Consider the following 19,095-nt stretch of genomic DNA (forward strand, 5'->3'; position numbering starts at 1 on the left):
AGTCAGATACAGTACGCTGGATGTACAGCGGAACTTTGTTAAGATCCATATGTCACGGATATCTTACTCTGTGCTAAATAAGAGACATGTAATCATTTACAAAACATCACCATGTTGTTATTTAACTAAATAATGTTGTTTAGTCGAAAAAAACGAACAGGAGGAAATGCAGCCCGGCTCTCGATTTTTAATCCTAATTTAATCATCATCTTCACCACAATCATTTATGTTTATGTTCGTCGAATTGACATGAAATCACTGACACATATGAATATACTGTATTCAACTTCATTAAAACGTTATTAACGTGCCTAAACTCAGTAATTCACTAAAAATATTTATATTTTAATGGAGCCTCGTCGGCAGATCAAGATCCCAAAGCGTAGCGGAGGGATCCTGATCTGCATGACGGGTGCTATTTTCCCCATAAGGAACAAGTCGCTGCAAATTATCCCGCTTATTACATGGCCACATTCTCAACAAAGTAACGACATGACTCCCAGTATTAATTGAAATGCTTTTATGGATTTGGAAAATGTTTTTAATGATTTAAAAAATAGTTGTATGTATTGATTTAAATTGACATGCATCCGCTAAGAAAAATAGTCCGTTGTTACCGTTTTTTAAACAGTCTGAATGAAGCGGCAGCTCTCAGCTGTGTATTTACACAACTAATGGCCCATCAACCACAGCTCTCTCCCCCCCCCCTCCCCCCCTGATCTTTCTTCTCCAGCAGCTAAATTAACTGTAGGTTACTCTGAGTGACCATAGACTGTATGTGACAAGCTTACAGTTAGTGACGTAACAAGACCATAAAAGCTGGTGGGTTGAAAGCAATACGGGAGGTAAAAATAACTAGAATAATTGTGATTTATTTATTGAGGCTTTAATGTTTTTAGGTATAACCTTTTATGTAATTCAGGCTTATAGTTCACCCTTCTCTAAAAGCCTTCAACAATGACAATATTCATAGTAATTTAATAAATCCTTCCCAAACATATAGTAAAAAATAGCCAACTGTACTGTAAGTTAAGAAATCATTCCAATATGTACATCTTCTGATGTAACAACAATAACATTATAAATAGTAACATAGCTGAACATGGTATTGCACATTTAGCTTTGAGTGTTACTGACCTGAGATGTTTTTATTACATGAATTAAGGTGACTGAGGCTTTTTAACATACAGGGATGCAAACTCATCAGGTATGAAAAAGGTGATAAGGATCCGAGCCCCCGGCTCCCCCACCCCACGGAATAACAGAGGATTTTAGCAGTCAGAACAACTAAAGCAGCAGTGTTAATAATAACAGAAACGCCAAAGAGTCACATCTAAGAGAAATATATAAAAGCATTTATTTTAAATTGTGTAGCAGTCAGTTTATAATTTTGGCAGCACTGTTGAGCATTTTGAAAATGTATTTTCATGCCTCTGTGCAAGGCTTAAGTCTTTCTATCTTTATAGCCACGTGGTGTAAAGTAACTAAGTTCATAAACTCAACAAGTACTATACTTGGGCACAATTTTGAGATACTTGTACTTTATTTAAGTATTTCAATGTTTTGCTACTTTGTTCTTCTACTCCACTACAGTTCAGAGGTACATGGTGTATTTCTACTCCACTACATGTATTTAATACCTTTAGTTACTTCACAGATGTGGATTAATTAAGTGAAATATAATCAAGTGTTAAATCAGACTTTAGTTCCACCTGGAGTAAATCCAAAAGCTACCCTGCAGTATAAAAAGTCATTCAAACTAGCTGCACCTTTACCAGCTTTGAGAACACTTTCATGATCAATCATTATAAAACATATCATATATTATTCTGAAATGGACCAATCTGCACAACGACTACTTTTACTGTCGCTACTTTCACTATATTTTGATGATAATACTTTTCTACTTTTACTTGAGGACCATTTTGAATGCAGGACTTTTACTGTAACAGAGTATTCCTACACTCTGGGACTATTACTTTTACTCAAGTACAAGATCTGAGTACTCAAGTACAAGATCTGAGTACTTTTACTTTGACTCTAGTACAAGATCTGAGTACTTCTACTTTTACTCAAGTACAAGATCTGAGTACTTCTCCTTTTACTCAAGTACAAGATCTGTGTGCTTCTACTTTTAATCAAGTACAAGACCTGAGTGCTTCTACTTTTACTCAAGTATAATATATATATACTTATACCACCTCTGTTTATAGCCTATGAAAAAAACTATTAGAAATAGAAGGCTAAAGCTAACGTGAGCAGATAGTGACAATATATGCTAGCTAGCTTGCTCAACGATTCCTTAAATAATATTGCGACAGAAAAACGTTTCAGTTCACATCACGCTCTGCCGCTCCGACAGGGAGCTCTGCTCTGAACACCTGAACGGCCCGTTCTAACAGCTGTTCACCAGCGGTCCAGTCTGTGCCACAGTGACTCCGGACGCACAGTTAATATTAACGAACGCACCCGTAGGTAATGTAGCTGCTGAAGCTAGACCATCATCTCGGAGCAGCAGAGCCTTATTATACATCCACCATGAGCAGAGCCGACAGGCAGGAAGACTCGAGCACACAGCTCGCACTTCATTATAATATATAAAAAAAGAACACCATGCGTGTCATGATGGCACATAACAGCTCACGGCCGCAGATTACTCCGGGTCCCAGACCCCCCCATGCCCCAAAAATATTTGTATTGCAGATCTACATGAATCACACAAACGACCTTTTTTGGATTCAAAACGGCGAATTTCGCCGAAAGGTGAAAAGTTTGCATAGACAGAGCACAACTGAAACATAACATCTGAAACGATGTAACAACATAATACACTTGTGGGGATGCAGCTTGGGATGTGAGGAGTGAGGGACACGGCTTAGAACGGGCGTGTCGCTTGGCAGGACAGGAGAGTGTGTGCACCAGTCTGCCTTGATCTATGAATTCATGTCTGTGACACTCACTGCTGCCCACAGCTGTTTTATAGAAGGAAAACCTCCTTCACTTCATGAAAGTGTTTTAACCACACACACCTCTACACACACATGACGGGTGTTATTTTCCCCATAAGGAACAAGTCGCTGCAAATTATCCCGCTTATTACATGGCCACATTCTCAACAAAGTAACGACATGACTCCCAATATTAATTTAAATGCTTTTATGGATTTAGAAAATGTTTTTATTGATTTAAAAAATAGTTGTATTTATTTATAAAATAGTTGTATGTATTGATTTTAATTGACATGCATCCGCTAAGAAAAATAGTCCGTTGTTACCGTTTTTTAAACAGTCTGAATGAAACGGCAGCTCTCAGCTGTGTATTTACACAACTAATGGCCCATCAACCACAGCTCTCTCCCCCCCTCCCCCCCTGATCTTTCTTCTCCAGCAGCTAAATTAACTGTAGGTTACTCTGAGTGACAAGCTTACATTTAGACACAACACTGTCATTGCAAGTGACCCTCAGTTAGTTGACTTTTATATTCAACTGCTAAATTCGTTGCTGATAAAAAAGGTCTTCTACTGTACCTAATTATCTTAACACTAGAACCGCCAGAGGTTTTTGTATAGGCCTACCTAAACCTGTCAAATCCCGCTATTAGAATGCCATTTTTAACAACATAGGGTGCTACATAACACACTTTCAGGAAAAGTCACGGACTGGGAGACTTTAATATTTTATTGAAAAAAAGTTACATTGCACACACACAACACACATCACACAAATTGACCCGATTGGCGGTTCTAGTGTTAAATAAACTCACTAATTAATGAAACCAGTTCAATATGCATTATTCTTATTCTTATCATTCTTTATGAGCGCAGAAGTAGTCTTAAAATCAGATCTGTTTTTTAAATGAAATCTGACGGCAGGCAGTTAGCTCTGATCACCTATGATAAATGCGCCACACCTAATCTGGCCATTCAGCCACAGAGCTCCCTCTATACAAATCAAACTGTAGACGGTGTGAAAGCACCTATTGTTTTAAATAATGGTCGGAATGTGACCTGTGAGCCTTCTGAATTACCGTGGGACAGCACATTCTAAACTAAAATGTTCAATCAATAAAGTAACATCTTATCTTATCTTAATAATATCTTCATATTAATAATAATAATAAATCATACAGTATGTGTCCGAAAGGGAGCAGGAGGAAGCAAACACAAAAATATACACAAAATATACTGCATATTAAAGCAAACGATTGTAAAGGTAAAAGTATGAGCATAACAAATAAAGAAGTGTAATGTAAACATTTCGATTATAATTATGATTATTTAATATATAATGACTATATATTATTGAATTACAAGATTAGATATACTTTAGTTGATCTAAAATATTGATGTGTTCAAATGCGCTTCAAAACTCAACTAAAAGTCCATGAGCGCCATCTCCTGGTTAAAACCTGAAATTGAAAATCTGGCAACGCCCTCTTGGAAAATAGTGGGAGGGCTTAACATTCCTCAATACTGGTCTTAGGCAGGTCGTAGGCAGGAAGCTGTAAACTGGAGTCAGAAATTCGGTGCTACATCTGTACCACAAAGAACCTGAACAACCCTAGAAAATTCTGGAAAGCCATAAAATTGATATCCACCGGTGATATCCGTAATGAGCTACCTCCGTGCCTTACCACAGCATCTGGCACTATATCGGATAGGGCCACCATACTAAATTGTTTTAATGAGCATTTTGTGTCCTGTGGCTCTCTGTTTCATTCTGTTTCTAATTCTGCTTCTGTGAACACCACAGTCGGTGACTCAGAAGAATGTGGTCTGGAAAACCCTTTCAGTTTTACTCCTTTTACTGTTGATGTTGTTCGTGAAGTGTTAACCAAGCTAGATCCTAAAAAGCCGGCTGGACCGGACAATGTAGAACCTTTTTTTTTTAAAAGATGGCTGCAGATTTTATTGCTCCACCTCTTACTACTCTTTTTAACCTCTCCCTCAGCACGAACAAAATCCCAAAAGTATGGAAGTCAGCTTATGTGAAGTGTTTTTATGTAACAATGACATCCTGTCTAAACATCAGTCAGGCTTCAGAAAGCAACATAGCACCATCACTGCCACAATGAAAGTGGTAAATGATATTACGAGTATTTTAGATAATAAGCAGAGTTGTGCAGCTCTATTTGTTGACCTATCCAAAGCTTTTGATACCGTCGATCATCGCATTTTGAAGCAGAGGCTGGTCAGTATTGGCATATCCAGCCATGCAGTGGGGTGGTTTGTGAACTACCTCTCTGAAAGGCCCCAATGTGTTCAGTTTGATGGGCTGTCTTCTGAGTGGTTAAACATCAATAATGGTGTACCACAAGGTTCTGTTTTAGGTCCGCTATTATTCTCTATCTATATTAATAGTTTAGGTGAAAATGTCGAAGGAGCAACCTTACATTTTTATGCGGACGATACTGTTATGTACTGTGCAGGTCCCTCAATTAACGAGGCTGTTGTTAAATTACAGGCTGTTTTTAACATTATTCAGGCTCAGCTCTCTGAGCTTAAGCTTCTTTTAAATGTGGATAAAACCAAGGTAATGCTCTTTTCTAAAGCTAAAGCTAAAAATATACCAGAGACTGCTTTGGATATTGTATCTACGCAAGGAATACAACTTGAAGTGGTTACCTGTTACAAATACTTGGGTATCTGGCTGGATGACTGTCTTATTTTTAAATTTCATGTAAATAACCTGCTTAAAAAGCTGAGGGTTAGGCTAGGTTTCTTTTACAGAAATAAGTCCTGTTTCTCGCTTGAGGCCAGGAAAAGCTAGTCACTGTGACCTTTTTACCTGTGCTGGACTATGGTGATTTGTTATATATGAATGCACCTGCCAATTACCTGAGCAAGTTAGATGCTGCGTATCACAGTGCACTGAGATTTTTGACAAATTGTAAAGCACTTACGCATCATTGTAAACTGTATACCAAGGCGGTTTTGCCATCACTTACTGTACGGAGGCTCAGTCACTGGTACTTTTTCATTTACAAAGCCCTGTTGGATAAACTACCATCTTATATCTGCTCCCTGATCTCTCGGCGAATTGAAAGTACTTATTGCCTGAGATCGCATGCTATGGTTTTATTAAATGTGCCAAGTGCTAGGACTGTCTTAGGGAAGAAAGCTTTTAGATGTGCAGCTCCACTAACTTGGAACAGTCTGCAAAAAGAATGGAAAATGACCAAGCGAGTACCACTACATGTTTTTAAAGCTCGGCTGGATGCTACAAAATAAGATGCTTTTGGTACCTGTACATGTGGATAGATATGTAAATTGTAATCCCTGTACATTTTGCTGTATGATGTCCTTTTGTTGTTCTGTTGTTTATGTTTTTATGTTTTCATGTGGAACCTACTGCTGCAGGTCTCCCTTGAAAAATAGATCATTGATCTCAATGGGATTTTACCTGGTTAAATAAAGGTTTTGAATTGAATTGAATTGTAGTACTGTAAAAAGCACGACCAATCATTTTAGCCGCCCCGGCTAAAATAACTGGATGGCCTACCTGCCTGTCAGCCTTTCATCTGTGCACAAACTTATCTCGTGCCCTCATTGGTCATGTGCATGTTCGTGTGTGTTGGAGGAGGGGCTCTGTAAGGAAGTGGCAGATTTTTTCCGGCTGTTTATTTTCAAATTCTAGCGCACTCGAGCTGGTTTCTCCAAAATTACCTACCCCACCTTTAATTGTCATTAGAGCTATTTTTAATGAACTTGCTCTGTAGTGGGCTAATATGTAACTTCAACTCAAACTCTCCATTATTTCCCTTTTCAGTTGGGAATCCGTTAAATAATGCAAAGTATTTCCTGAGTTTGTTCATATGGGAATACAACAGTTTGATGTAGAACTCACCCAAAAAATGTAATAACTGCCTAAAAGATTGATCGATTAATTATCCACGTATTCATTTATAAGTTTACTGTGAAAAGTTTCCAGTGCTGGTGAAGTTAAGAATAGGATGACTTTTATGTGTGTTTGGGTGAACTAAACCTTTAACCTGAGGGCAGAAATCAAGGAAAGATCGAAGATAAGAGGAGTTAAGATAATCAATCATGGTTATAATGTTCTTGCCTACTGTATGGTCTGAGATTCTGTATCTGTATTAATCTTGTGTAATCAACAGCTGTTGGATTAATCATTTCTTAACAAGGTGTGATACACATAATTATCTGAAGTGGCTGCTGGGTGTGTGTGCAGATTTGCAGCCTCAGTGACTTGTAGCAACAAAGCAGCTCTATTCCCTGATGCCTACAAGCTCATCATGTCAACAAAGCAGGTCTATTCCCTGATGCCTTCAACACCATTTATTATCCCCTCCCCCACACACACACACACACACACACACACACACACACACACACACACACACACACACACACACACACACACACACACACACACACACACACACACACACACACACACACACACACACACACACACACACACACACACACACACACCTACCTTCCAATTAGTTGCGTGACATCATCTAATGACCTGTGAACACACACGTACAGATTATCCTGCCCCATGCTTGGTGACCTCCAGGTCTTGAACCCTCTGGAGTAATGATGAACTGAGAGAAGAATCCACAGCAGGATGACATCCACTCCTGAAGCTCCACATGAGATCTTCTTACATTTTTATAAGACTGGATTTTAAGTGTTTATTTTTGGCAGAAGAAGATTTCATAAAGCTGTTCAATTGCTAACAAATATCAAGTGTCAATAAGGGAAGTAGTCCAGCAGCACAGATGTAATGGCTGCTCTGTACTGAGACAGCAGATTAACAGCAGATACGTTTTCAATTATTTCTAGGAACATACCTGGAGGCCATGTCCTTCCAAACCAACGACAGAACAACCTTTACATAACTATAATATTTGTATCTTTATGAATGCAAACCAAACAAGACCGTGAGAAAAACAAAAAAACAGCCAGTTAGCTTAGCTTAGAAAAAATATTTGAAACAGGGGGAAACAGCTATGTTAAGCTAGTTTATTAGAATCTTGTATAGTTTGTTTAATCTGTGCAAACACTGAAGAGTAAATACAGTGACATGTGGTTTTATTTGGTGTTATGTCCAGGATAACGTAATGTGCCATAGCAAGAGGTGCTGCTGGATGTATTTTTTGACATTAAAAAAGAGCAACGCTAGCTGTTTAAGCTAACCTAACCTGTTTCTGGCTGTTGCCTCTATGGTTGCCTCATATAAAGCGTAAAGACATACAAGAGGTATCAAACTTCTCACCTAATGCCCAGCAAAAAGCAAATGAGCTTATTTCCCAACATGGCAAACTATTTGTTAAGTGACGAAAGGTTAGAAAACTATCAATAATTCCTTCAAGAGTAGGAGTGATTTATTTTTCAAATGTGGATATCAGATTTTGGAAAGCAACATTTCTGTCTGGGTTGGGGAAAAATATGACCCAAATGCTGTAAGAGGACTAAAAAAGGTAAAGTAACAAAAGGCGAGCTTTATTAAAAAGCTGAAAACAGGAAAAACAAGGAACTACTTAACATAAACAAAACCAGGGAGCACGACAAGAACAAACTTACAGGCAGCAAGGAACATGGACAAAAACGGGCAGGTGTCGGTGGGATAGTCCCCGGTGTTGCCGGGACAGGTGTTCCCGACGAAACAAGGGCTGGTGTTGGCAGGACCCCGGCAGAACAGGTGTCTGCCGTGGCCAGAACTGGAGCTGGAACCAAGGCTGCTTGGGCTTGGGCCGGTCGCTTGGCTGCTGGGGCACGGGGTTTGAGGCAGGCATGCAGACTGTCTGGGGAAGTCACAAATGTCCTCAACATTTCTGGCAGTGAGCTTCCCAGTCGGGCTTATCTGCCACTTCCCGGCATGCATGTGAAAGAGCGGCCTCCTGAGCCTCTTTACAAGGAGCCCTCCTCCACCCTCCAAAAATACACAAAATCTTGAGCATCCTCAAAAATTACTGCTGGGTCCATACTTGGTCTGTTTGTACTGTCAGGGTTGGGGAAAAATAGGACCCAAATGCAGTAAGAGGACTAAAAAAGGTAAAGTAACAAAAGGCGAGCTCTATTAAAAAGCTGAAAACAGGAAAAATAAGAAACTACTGTGAGCCTCTCCGCAGGGTTCAAAGAGGGACGGAAAGAGCAGGGTTTAGGTTGAACACAGGCGTTAGCACCGAAACCAAGTATACACGGGTCTCAAAACGTTGCCCGTGTGGGAACCTTCACAGGTCCTTTGGCGACCTTCAAGGATCCCACCTACTGCAAGAAAGACCAGAACCAGGTTACGACGTGCTTTTATGTTGAGCGAGGCAGAGAGCGTGTGCAGCCGTCTGCTTGCGCACAGAGCCGGAGTTTGTGAGAGAGCCGGCTTGAGAGTTAATTTCTCTTCAAAATATAATTGATTGCCAGCCTCCCCTTGTCCCTGGCTGGCTTGCTAGCTCGTTGGTAACGTAACTGATGTCTTCTAATGTGCCTGCATCTGGCGCTGAGTTGCCATATTCCTTTCATGAACCACTTCCTGATATCCATTGTTGCAGTGCTTGAATTGGAATAAAAAAGCTGCCAGTACTCTAAATCAGCAACAAGTATTTGGCACAAAGTCATAGTATATCCTATAATGCTGGTGGGTTTGTCTCTTTACTGTATATTTTAGAAAGGCTCACTGTACTTAAACAAAATGACTCAGGGTGCATCTGAGATTAGAGGGGGTGCAGTGGTAAAGTGCTATTTTTATAAGTGGGGAGTGGACCTGACACCCTCTAGTCTAGGGGGGTCCGGGGGCATGCTCCCCCGGGAACATTTTTTTTTAAATATTGAAGTTAGATGCATCAATCTGGTGCACTTTGAGAGCAAAATCAAGAGATATATGGATACCTCTCAACATCCATAATGAAACAACTGTAAACAGATTTACTTTTTCTTTATGGATATAAAAGAAAGTAAAGCTTGACTCCTACTGGCTGGTTAAATGACTCCTCGTCCCTAAGGCCACTACCAGTTTTTTGTGCCATTTTGCTGGATTTATTTGTCAATAGCGTTGCTGCACAAAGTGATAGCCCTCTAGTTTAAATCTACTACCCAAAAAGAAACATATGGAGATGGGTTACTATTTAAAAAATTGGAAATCTATTTGGGAACAGTGGGGCAGGGCCTCAAATCCTATAGGGGGGTCCGGGGGCATGTTCCCCCGGTAAGATTTTTTTTAAAATGTTGGACTTAAATGCATCAATCTGGTGCATTTTGAGGGGGAAATAAAGAGACTACACCCATATGAAACAAAAATGTATACATTTAAATAATCATAAAATCATAAGTACATGGCCATAGCCAATAACATACAATATCCAATATGAAAAAACATTGAAACTTGTTTATTTATTTGTTTTTGGTTCATTTATAGTTGTGAGTGTGTCTGGGCTCCTGAATCGGCCTCTCCTGTCTCCCTCCTCTCCCCCCTGCTCCTCTTTGAGGCAACAGCAAAGACTAGTTTTAGCTCTCAACAAGTTTATCTTACCTTTTTTCACCTAGTTAACATTTTGTTTGTATTATTCATGCATATTTTACTAATCACTACCCCCTCAAATGGAAATATGTGTTTACATAAATGGTGACCGAACCGTTTGAGACCCACTGAGATAACTTAAACTAAGTTAACTATCTAAAGACTCAGAGAGTAATTTACCTCACCAGAGCTGTAGTTTTCAGCCTCTCAGTCTGACAGCAAAGGACTTTCCCTCCACCTTGTTGTTGAAACAGCTCCTTATATCCGTTAGCGCAGCTAGCTAGCACCAGATGCTAACAACAATACACGTAACCGGTGCGCGCGCTTTCTCGCTCGCTCGCGCCACACATACACCAACACACACCCTCCCGAGCTTGAATGACACACAGAGACCAATCGAGGACATTAGTATGATCTGTATGAAAGTGGCAATGTCGGCAGGCCACGTCATGTAGACAGCCAGTCACCCTCTATGAGGCAGAGTCAGACCCACATTTGCACTGCGTTGCGTTTACAATATATACGTATATTGCCGGCGGCTGAGTACCGGCATTTTACTGAGTACCGGCACCTTGCCGGTACTCAGTAAGAAGTGCCGGTACCACATGGGTAAAAATCAGAAGTGCCGGTACTGCGTACCGGTGAGTACCGGCCCAATTCAAGCACTGCATTGTTGCAGATAAATATAAATGATAAAAGCCAAACTAACCTAGCAAGAGTAAACTGACAGGCTGCTGTACTGTATCTCATTCAAAAACCCACACCACTCAACCCAGCAAAAAAAACAGTCTCGTGCGCAGTCTTTCATTCAGAATTTCCTTGCAAAATTAAAAAATGATATTAAACTAATCTTTCAACATTGTTTAAGAATAAATATTAGGACAAAGCCCTACAAATAACAACAATAAACATAATAATAAAACAATTAAAATGTTGTATTCAGCCCTGATTAAAACAGCGGGTCCAAATCCTGAATGGGCGGGCCCAAATCCTGGATGGGCGGGCCCGGCCCCATGGGGCCCGCCCATGACGACGGGTCTGCATAGCCCCCGCTTGCTTAGCAAACCCCGGCCAATTCATTCCCAAAATCAGAGGGTGCGTAAGGCGAGTGCTAACTCCAGCCCTGACTCTATGCTTTTTCCCCTTATAAGAAATTTCCAGCGTCACCTCCGGGCACTGGTGATTATCCCCATGCACACACCTAACCTTCACCCACGATGCTTCAATCAAAGCCCCAGGCCGAACCAAGCGCTGATGGATCATTGTCTGATTACATGTCCATCAGAGCCTGGTGTGTACCCCCCTGTATACATTCCGGTATATGGTACGTCCCTTCCAAATCGGGGGAGGCAACTGGCGATCCCGCAGCCCGAACCAGCTGTCCGACACTCCCATCGGAAGTGGCCGGGCTGCCCGCACCGCCAGCAATCCTGCCCTGACGTCTGAGGAGCCCCCTGTGGTGTCGGACGACCAGAAGCGTAGGCCGGACCCTGGGGAGAGATAAAAACAGGAGGGTAAGGTAGGGCTTGGGGAAGAAGTGTTGGGGCTGCGGGGGAAGTGTTGGGGCTGCGGGGTTGGGGCCGTGTGGTGGTGGGGAGGGAAGGGCAGCTGCTCCAGGAAACCTCCTCTTTGGGGCTGGGACGGGTCTGCCCGCTGAGAAGGCCGGTGGTCAGAGCTCCTCTTTCATGCTCCGCCGGGGAAGCGCGAGGTGGTCCTCCGCGAGGACGACGGCTGCTTCCAGGTTGTCGGGGCGATGGCAGTGGACCCACTCCCGGCTGGAGCCAGCGGCTCGCTGCATCCAGGAGCTGCTGCGCGTAGGGGGAGGGCCGGTCAGCGTCCTCAAGGGGAGGGCCCGGAACCGGCGACGATGTCCCTCTGGCGTGCTGCCAAGCCGGTCCAGGATGGCCTTCCTCAGATGTCGGTACACATGCCGAGAGGCCGCTGGCAGGCTGTGGGCGGCTAACTGCGCACCCCCAGATAACAGAGGCAATAGCCACGCTGCCCACTCCTCCTCCGGCCACCCGCACGCTGCCGCTGGAGGGCAATCGAAGGCGGTCGGGCCGGGTTGGTAGCGGGATCGGCCTCCCTGGCGGCCGGACGCTGCAGCAGCTCCCGTAGGAGAGCCCGGTCCTCACGCTGGCTCGAGGCGATCCCGAGTAGAGCCTCGCTCTGCTGTCGCTGCAATGCTGTGGTGGTGTCCTGCATGTGGGCGAGACGTTTGGGGGCCTGACCCAGCGGGGTTTCTCCTTCCGACATGATTGTCCCTGTTCAGGCGCCACTGTGAGCCTCTCCGCTCACAGAGGGACGGAAAGAGCAGGGTTTAGGTTGAACACATTATTAGCACCGAAACCAAGTATACACAGGTCTCAAAACGTTGCCCGTGTGGGAACCTTCACAGGTCTTTTGGCGACCTTCCAGGATCCCGCCTACTACAAGACAGACCAGAACCAGGTTACGACATGCTTTTATTCAGTCACTGATTACCTGGACAGTAAAGTTTACAGCTAAGGATCCAAATAGGAATTATATACTTCATTACAAGAAGTTGACAACTCTGGTATAGTCCATTTATAGGGAAGAACGCAACTTTGTCCATGTGTCAATTGACTAAAATGGTTAGGTGTTCAAATCGTTAATGTGTGAATACGACCAGAAAGTCATATTCATGTGTCACATATATTAGATTTAGGGTTTCCTGTGCAGTCAGACACACTTAGCACATTGTAGTTTTTTAACCGTTCACAGCCATTAAGAGGTGGCTCAGTCTGCTCTCAAACATATTTCCTGTAGCAATTCACGGCTCTGTGCTGCCCAATAAAGCAAGAACCTCGTCACCGCAGTCAAAACCTCTCTATTTATGATCCTCAGTCTTATAGTTTCTTACTTTTTCTCACAGCATGGGTGAAGGCTCAGACTACTCCTATTGACCACAATTAGGATAAGCTGTTATTAGCCAACAGTTTAAAATAGTTTAAAATAAATAACTTGGTAAGCATGATGCTGAAGTAAACAATCAAAGAGTAAGAAATTAGGAGTTTCATATCAGTTAAAAGCAAAATACGTCTTTCGTTTCTGTAAGCATGAGTGTTACTGGGACCAGAATTAGGACGTTGTTTTTCCACACTAATCCCTGTTCTAGACAGAAATATCTTCGTATGGACTAACACTTAATGCTCCCTAGTGTTAAATATAAGCGCTATATAAATAGAATTTATTATTATTATTATTATTATTATTATTATTATTAACTTACTATACTATTATTACTTTTTGGGGTTCTCCTTTTTCCTGTAGTTTGTTATAAAGGTTTTTGTGCATGTAAACGGTCTTCAAAGCCTACAAGTTCTCTCCAGAGGGAGTTTCTCTCCCACACACTTCCCATTGGGCTCCTTTGTTACTTCTGTAACATAGGGACATCACTAAGTAACACTCACTCTTCTAATGACTAACGCTCCAACACATTGCCCATGATAGGCTAAGGGGCAGGACATCTTTAAGCGGTTGACCAATCAGAGCAGAATGGGCTCTGGTTTCAGACAGAGGTTGAAAAGAGGTGCTGCAGTACACAAAATACAAATATGAACCTGAAAACGTTAGCTACAATTCTTAAATGCTCCTCTTACTGTAAATTGACGTCTTAGTATTAACAGTCTGGTAATGTCATATATCATATATATTAATATGATATTTTATTGCACAACAAGTACTTTATCTTTCGTGTTTCTGCTGATAATATTTCTATACTTTAACATATGTGTTTTTACGTTATGGTATTAAGTAAGATATGTAAGCACTGCCTCTGCCACTTATATTCTCTGTCTCACTCCAGAATGAAACCCCTAAATCGTTCTTAAATGTGTATTTTATTTGACCTATTGTCCCCACGCAGAGAGAGAAAATATTTGTTTAACAGAACCATCATATGGGCCTGACAGCTCACTCAGTAAATCACAGACCCCCGGGGGTCCAATCTAATAACTGGAACTCAGCCACATCAGTCTGCCTCTTTTTTCTGTTGAATAAACTAAAGTGCAGGGGAATCATTTACCAACTACTCTTACTTTTGTTTTGGAAATATAAATAAACCTCCTAAATAGACGTTTTCTTGTCCAGCTGTTGCAGCTGTTGCAGACATTTTAACTTCTTTGTGTTGGTATGTATTTTCAAATGTGACTGTTATACTTGTTTGTTACTCTTTTTGAAATGTGAATAGTTAAACTTTTAGAGTAGTTTCGATAAAGCTCAAAAGACCATTTGACTTTACTTTTTAGGCTGGAAATGGTTGCCCCTTTTCTAACCAGAAAGCTGTGTTCTCGCATTCTTAAATACAATATCTCACAGTAGACAGAATACAGCGTTTAGGCACTTTTGCATTGGCTTCACTTATCAGGACCAGAAGTTACCGCTTGAATAAAGCAAAGTTTGAAACACTGAAACGCACACACACTCACATGCACATAGACATGTACTACTAGGATAACTGGTGTTAGAAATTAAAATCAATGTTTTGATGGTATAATGTAGTTTAAAGATACTGTCAAGTTAAACGCTCTTTTATACTGAAAAACCAGAAATTCTTGTGTACAAGCAGTTAAGCTTTTATTCTGAAAATCCTTCATCTACGGTTAGCATTTAGCATGTGGCTAATATACGATTTCCTAAAGAGGTGAATTGAGTAGCGAAATGATATGGAGTGGTGCAAATCGAAACCTACGGATTTAACACTACAACTATAGATGTCGAGGTACTACCATGTTGAATATTAAATGAAAGTACAGTTTATTTGAATACATTATTGTTTACAGACGAGAGTAGCATGTGACAACATCCGGAATGACCGGAAACCAAACGAGCCGAGAAGTATTGTTTAGAGCAGGGGTGTCCAAACTTTTTTTCCTGAGGGCCACATACAGAAAAATATACGAAGGACTGGGCCACTCACTAGACGTGAAGTATACTGCCTCACTTCTAATGCACTAATATTGGTAAAATCAATCAAATGCAGATAAATTACGTTTGATAATTGAACATGTTTGAAGAAAAAAAGCCTCCATCACAGCTCTCCATTAGTAGATTTTAATTTTGTTTTTTACAAATAAATAAATAATTGGGCTTGTTAACACATCAACTAATGTTTGTTAAAAAATTCAACTTTAATTGACTGAATTTATTAAGTATTTGGGCTTATTAACACATGAAAACTGTGTGTATATTTTTAACTCACCAGTAATGGGAAGAATGTTGCACTCAGTGGGAGCAGTGATGCTGCGCTTTGGTCTGAAGGATAGCTGGCAGGTCAGGAGTAAGTTTGGTGGTTGAGATGCGAAGGACGTCACAGAGATGGCTGTCGGTCATTCTGGTTCTCAATCTGCTTTTGTTCAGCGTTAACAGAGAAAATGTCTGCTCACAGATGTATGTTGAGCCAAACAGACTCATCATTCGTTTTGCGTGGCGTCTCATCAGAGGAAACTTGGCCTTTTCCAAGCTCCGGTAGAAGTCAGGTAGGGAGAGAAGCTGATGTTGATTCTTCAGAGAATCATCACACTGCATTTCAATCAGTTCTAATTGCAGACTCTCTTCCACTTCTTCTGCATCCATTGAAAACGGAGCCGCAAACAGTGTGATTTTCTTCTCAATGACAGAAAAATCTTGAAAGCGCCGACTGAACTCTGTAATGAGAGATGTGATCACAGACACATATTCTCCCATTTTAGCAGAGAGGGCATCTGGAAACGCGCATTTGATTTCGGTCAGCGTGGGGAAGTGCGCTACATTGAAGTTGCGCAGTTGTGACTCGAAGAGACGGAGCTTCGCACGGAATGCTTTCATGTGCGCATACAGCTGTGATACCAGCTGCTCTTTGCCTTGTAGTCTCTTGTTCAGGGTGTTGAGATGATCAGTGAGATCAACTAAAAAAGCCAGGTCTGCCAACCATAAAGGGTCACTGAGCTCATGCAGAGGTCTGCCCTTTTCTTTCAAAAACGTGTCGATATTTGATCTCAGGGAATAAAACCGCTGCAGCACAGAGCCACGGCTAAGCCAGCGCACATCAGAATGGTAGAGTAGGTCCCCGTATTCAGCATCGACATCAGAGAGGAACGCTTGAAATTCTCTGTGGTAGAGCCCTCGTGCCCGAATTATATTGACAGTTTTCACAACTGTGTTCATCACATCGCCAAGCTGGACTGACTTGGCACAGAGGGCTTCTTGGTGGATGATGCAGTGCATTTTGACAGCCTCCCCTCCGCTCTCTCGCACCTTGGCGCATACCATAGATGCCATTCCTTTGCGCTCGCCTGTCATTGCTGGAGCCCCATCCGTTGTTAGTCCACACAGCTTGTCCCATTTAAGTCCAATCGAGTCAATTGCATCTGACACAGCTTCAAAAATGTCCTTACCAGTTGTTGTCCCCTTTAGACTCCGAAGATCAAGCAGTTCCTCCGTAATGCAAAAATTATCATCAACTCCCCGCAAAAAGATTAACAGCTGTGCAGTGTCCGTGGCATCTGTACTCTCATCACATGCAATCGAGTAAAAATCACAAGCACAAGCTTTATCTGACACTTGCTGCTTTAAGTTAGCCGACAAGTCTTCAATTCGCCGCACAACCGTATTTCTAGACATGCTAACGTTGTTAAAATCCTGCATTTTCTCCGGGCACATTATTCCCACGACTTTAGTGAGGCACTGTTTGATGAAGTCACCGTCTGAGAAAGATTTCCCATGTAGGGCAATGAGTTGAGCTACTTCATAACTGGCTATTGTAGCATTTTCTTGAGCTTTGTTTGCACGGAAAAAAAACTGTTGCTGGGTTAGCAGGCTAGCTGTCATTTGCTTCACCTTCTCTTCCCGCTCGGCGCCAGTGTAGGACGTGAAGGTCTGATGTTTCGTCTCGTAATGTCGTCGTACATTGTACTCTTTCATAACGGCAACCGTTTCATTGCAAATCAAACACACACACTTCCCCTTGGTTTCTATGAAAAAATATTCATTTTTCCACCGAGTCTGAAATTTTCTGCACTCACTTGCGATCTTGCGTCTTTTTGGTTCCGCCATTTCTGGTGACCCTGAGCAAATTTTTTCTTTGATTGCTTGCTTTGTAGGGACGCTGCCTTGTTAAAGACAGTAGCTCCATCTAGTGTTGAAACTAAGAAGTACAATACAGTTAAACGCAAATATTATGTGTGGGCCATAGTCCATTATACTTTTAGACTTTGAAACGGGCCAATTAAAAATGGTTGGCGGGCCGCAGTTGGACCGCGGGCCGTAGTTTGGACACCCCTGGTTTAGAGTATTGATTACAGCGTTTAGAATGTGTTAAATGAAAAGTGATGAAAGAGAATATGAGGAGAAACTGCGTGTTAAGCATATATTGAATGTGAAAAGAACCTATCCTCTGTTGAAATGCAATAACGGACATTGGAGACGAGGTGAGCCGGCTGGCGGGGAGGAGCCAGCAGAGGATATATAAGAGCGCCGGAGGAGAGATCCGGTCTCTTCTCTTCTTGCTCAGGAGAGCCAGATCACAGCTGTTTTCTGCCGGAACAATATTCTGTCTGTAACACTACCGCGCCTTTTTTAATTAAAGTATCCCATTTGAATCTTTTCAGAGACTCCATTTAGTCTCATTTTAAAGCTTCTCTCCTGGACGCGAGAATAAAGAACATATTTAACACTGGCTAGGACTCACACAGATGACAGAGAGTCACACGTCAGTCCACACTTTAAGGTCAAACTCTGTTGAGTTCATCCAGGCTCCACATGGATCTACAGGCCCCACGAGTCCAGTCTGACACAACACACTGCTCTCTGCTTTCAACACAAGCAACTGATCAACAGGGTCAAAGGTCAAACCCATGTTCTTATCCATGACAGGTCAGTAGTCTGTTCAAACCGATACAATCACATTTTGTGTTGATATGGCTAGTTTCTTATTTCTAGCAGACCCAGAGCATTACTTTGGAGTTGTGTTTGGGTCCACTTGATGAATGTAAGTCGAATTTAATTCTCTCTTTTAGCTCTGTTTGTGGTCTCCACCATCTACTGAGGGTAATATGTGTCTCTTTAGCTGCTAAATGCTCCACATTGTTCCCCAGTTAGTGTGCTTTTCTATTTATTATTCTATGTAATCTATAGATTCAACCGAGACACCATAGTTATGTTTTAATATTGTCAATAGTATTATTATAATACAAATACAGATTACAGTCACTTATACAAATATTTGAGTTCACTGTCAGATGACTCAGAGTTCCGACCTTCAGCATGGCTAAATGCACAGGTATGCTGAACTCTGTGCTAATTGTTATTAACAAATAGCAGAATAAGAAACCTCAAGGTAGCAGCTTCTCGCAGACACAGACAGTTTAATCAATTCAAGCTTTGAATTATTACAAACTTTGCCGATCATACCTGCTAATTCTTAAACATTAATTCGACCATTAAAATGGAACTTGTCAGTTATCTAGTTTGTGTAGTCTGTGCAAACGCAAGTTGTCTAAATTTGTATGTGGTTCCAGAATAATAACATCTGATAATAAGTAGTTGAATTTTACACATTGACTTTTACAGGAGCGTGAAATAAGGATTCTGGATCACTTTTTCATTTAT

General features: G+C 41.6%; 1 protein-coding gene across 4 annotated transcripts in view; it reads left to right on the top strand.

Moving 5' to 3' along the window:
• ripor3 (RIPOR family member 3) overlaps positions 1-19,095 on the top strand; it is a 148,604-nt gene that overhangs the window by 16,292 nt on the left and 113,217 nt on the right. Inside the window, exon 1 of one of the 4 annotated variants that reach the window (XM_079683329.1) lies at positions 11,839-11,999. The exons of 2 other annotated variants lie outside the window; for them this stretch is intronic. The gene's annotated coding sequence lies outside the window, so the exon portion shown is untranslated. Of the gene's footprint in view, positions 1-11,838; positions 12,000-17,909; positions 18,361-19,095 lie in introns of those variants that run through there. One more of the 4 variants, XM_079683330.1, reaches the window with a different exon arrangement.

The sequence above is a fragment of the Notothenia rossii genome, assembly GCF_949606895.1.
Source record: "Notothenia rossii genome assembly, chromosome: 5".
In the NCBI taxonomy this organism is placed as follows: Eukaryota; Metazoa; Chordata; class Actinopteri; order Perciformes; family Nototheniidae; genus Notothenia; species Notothenia rossii.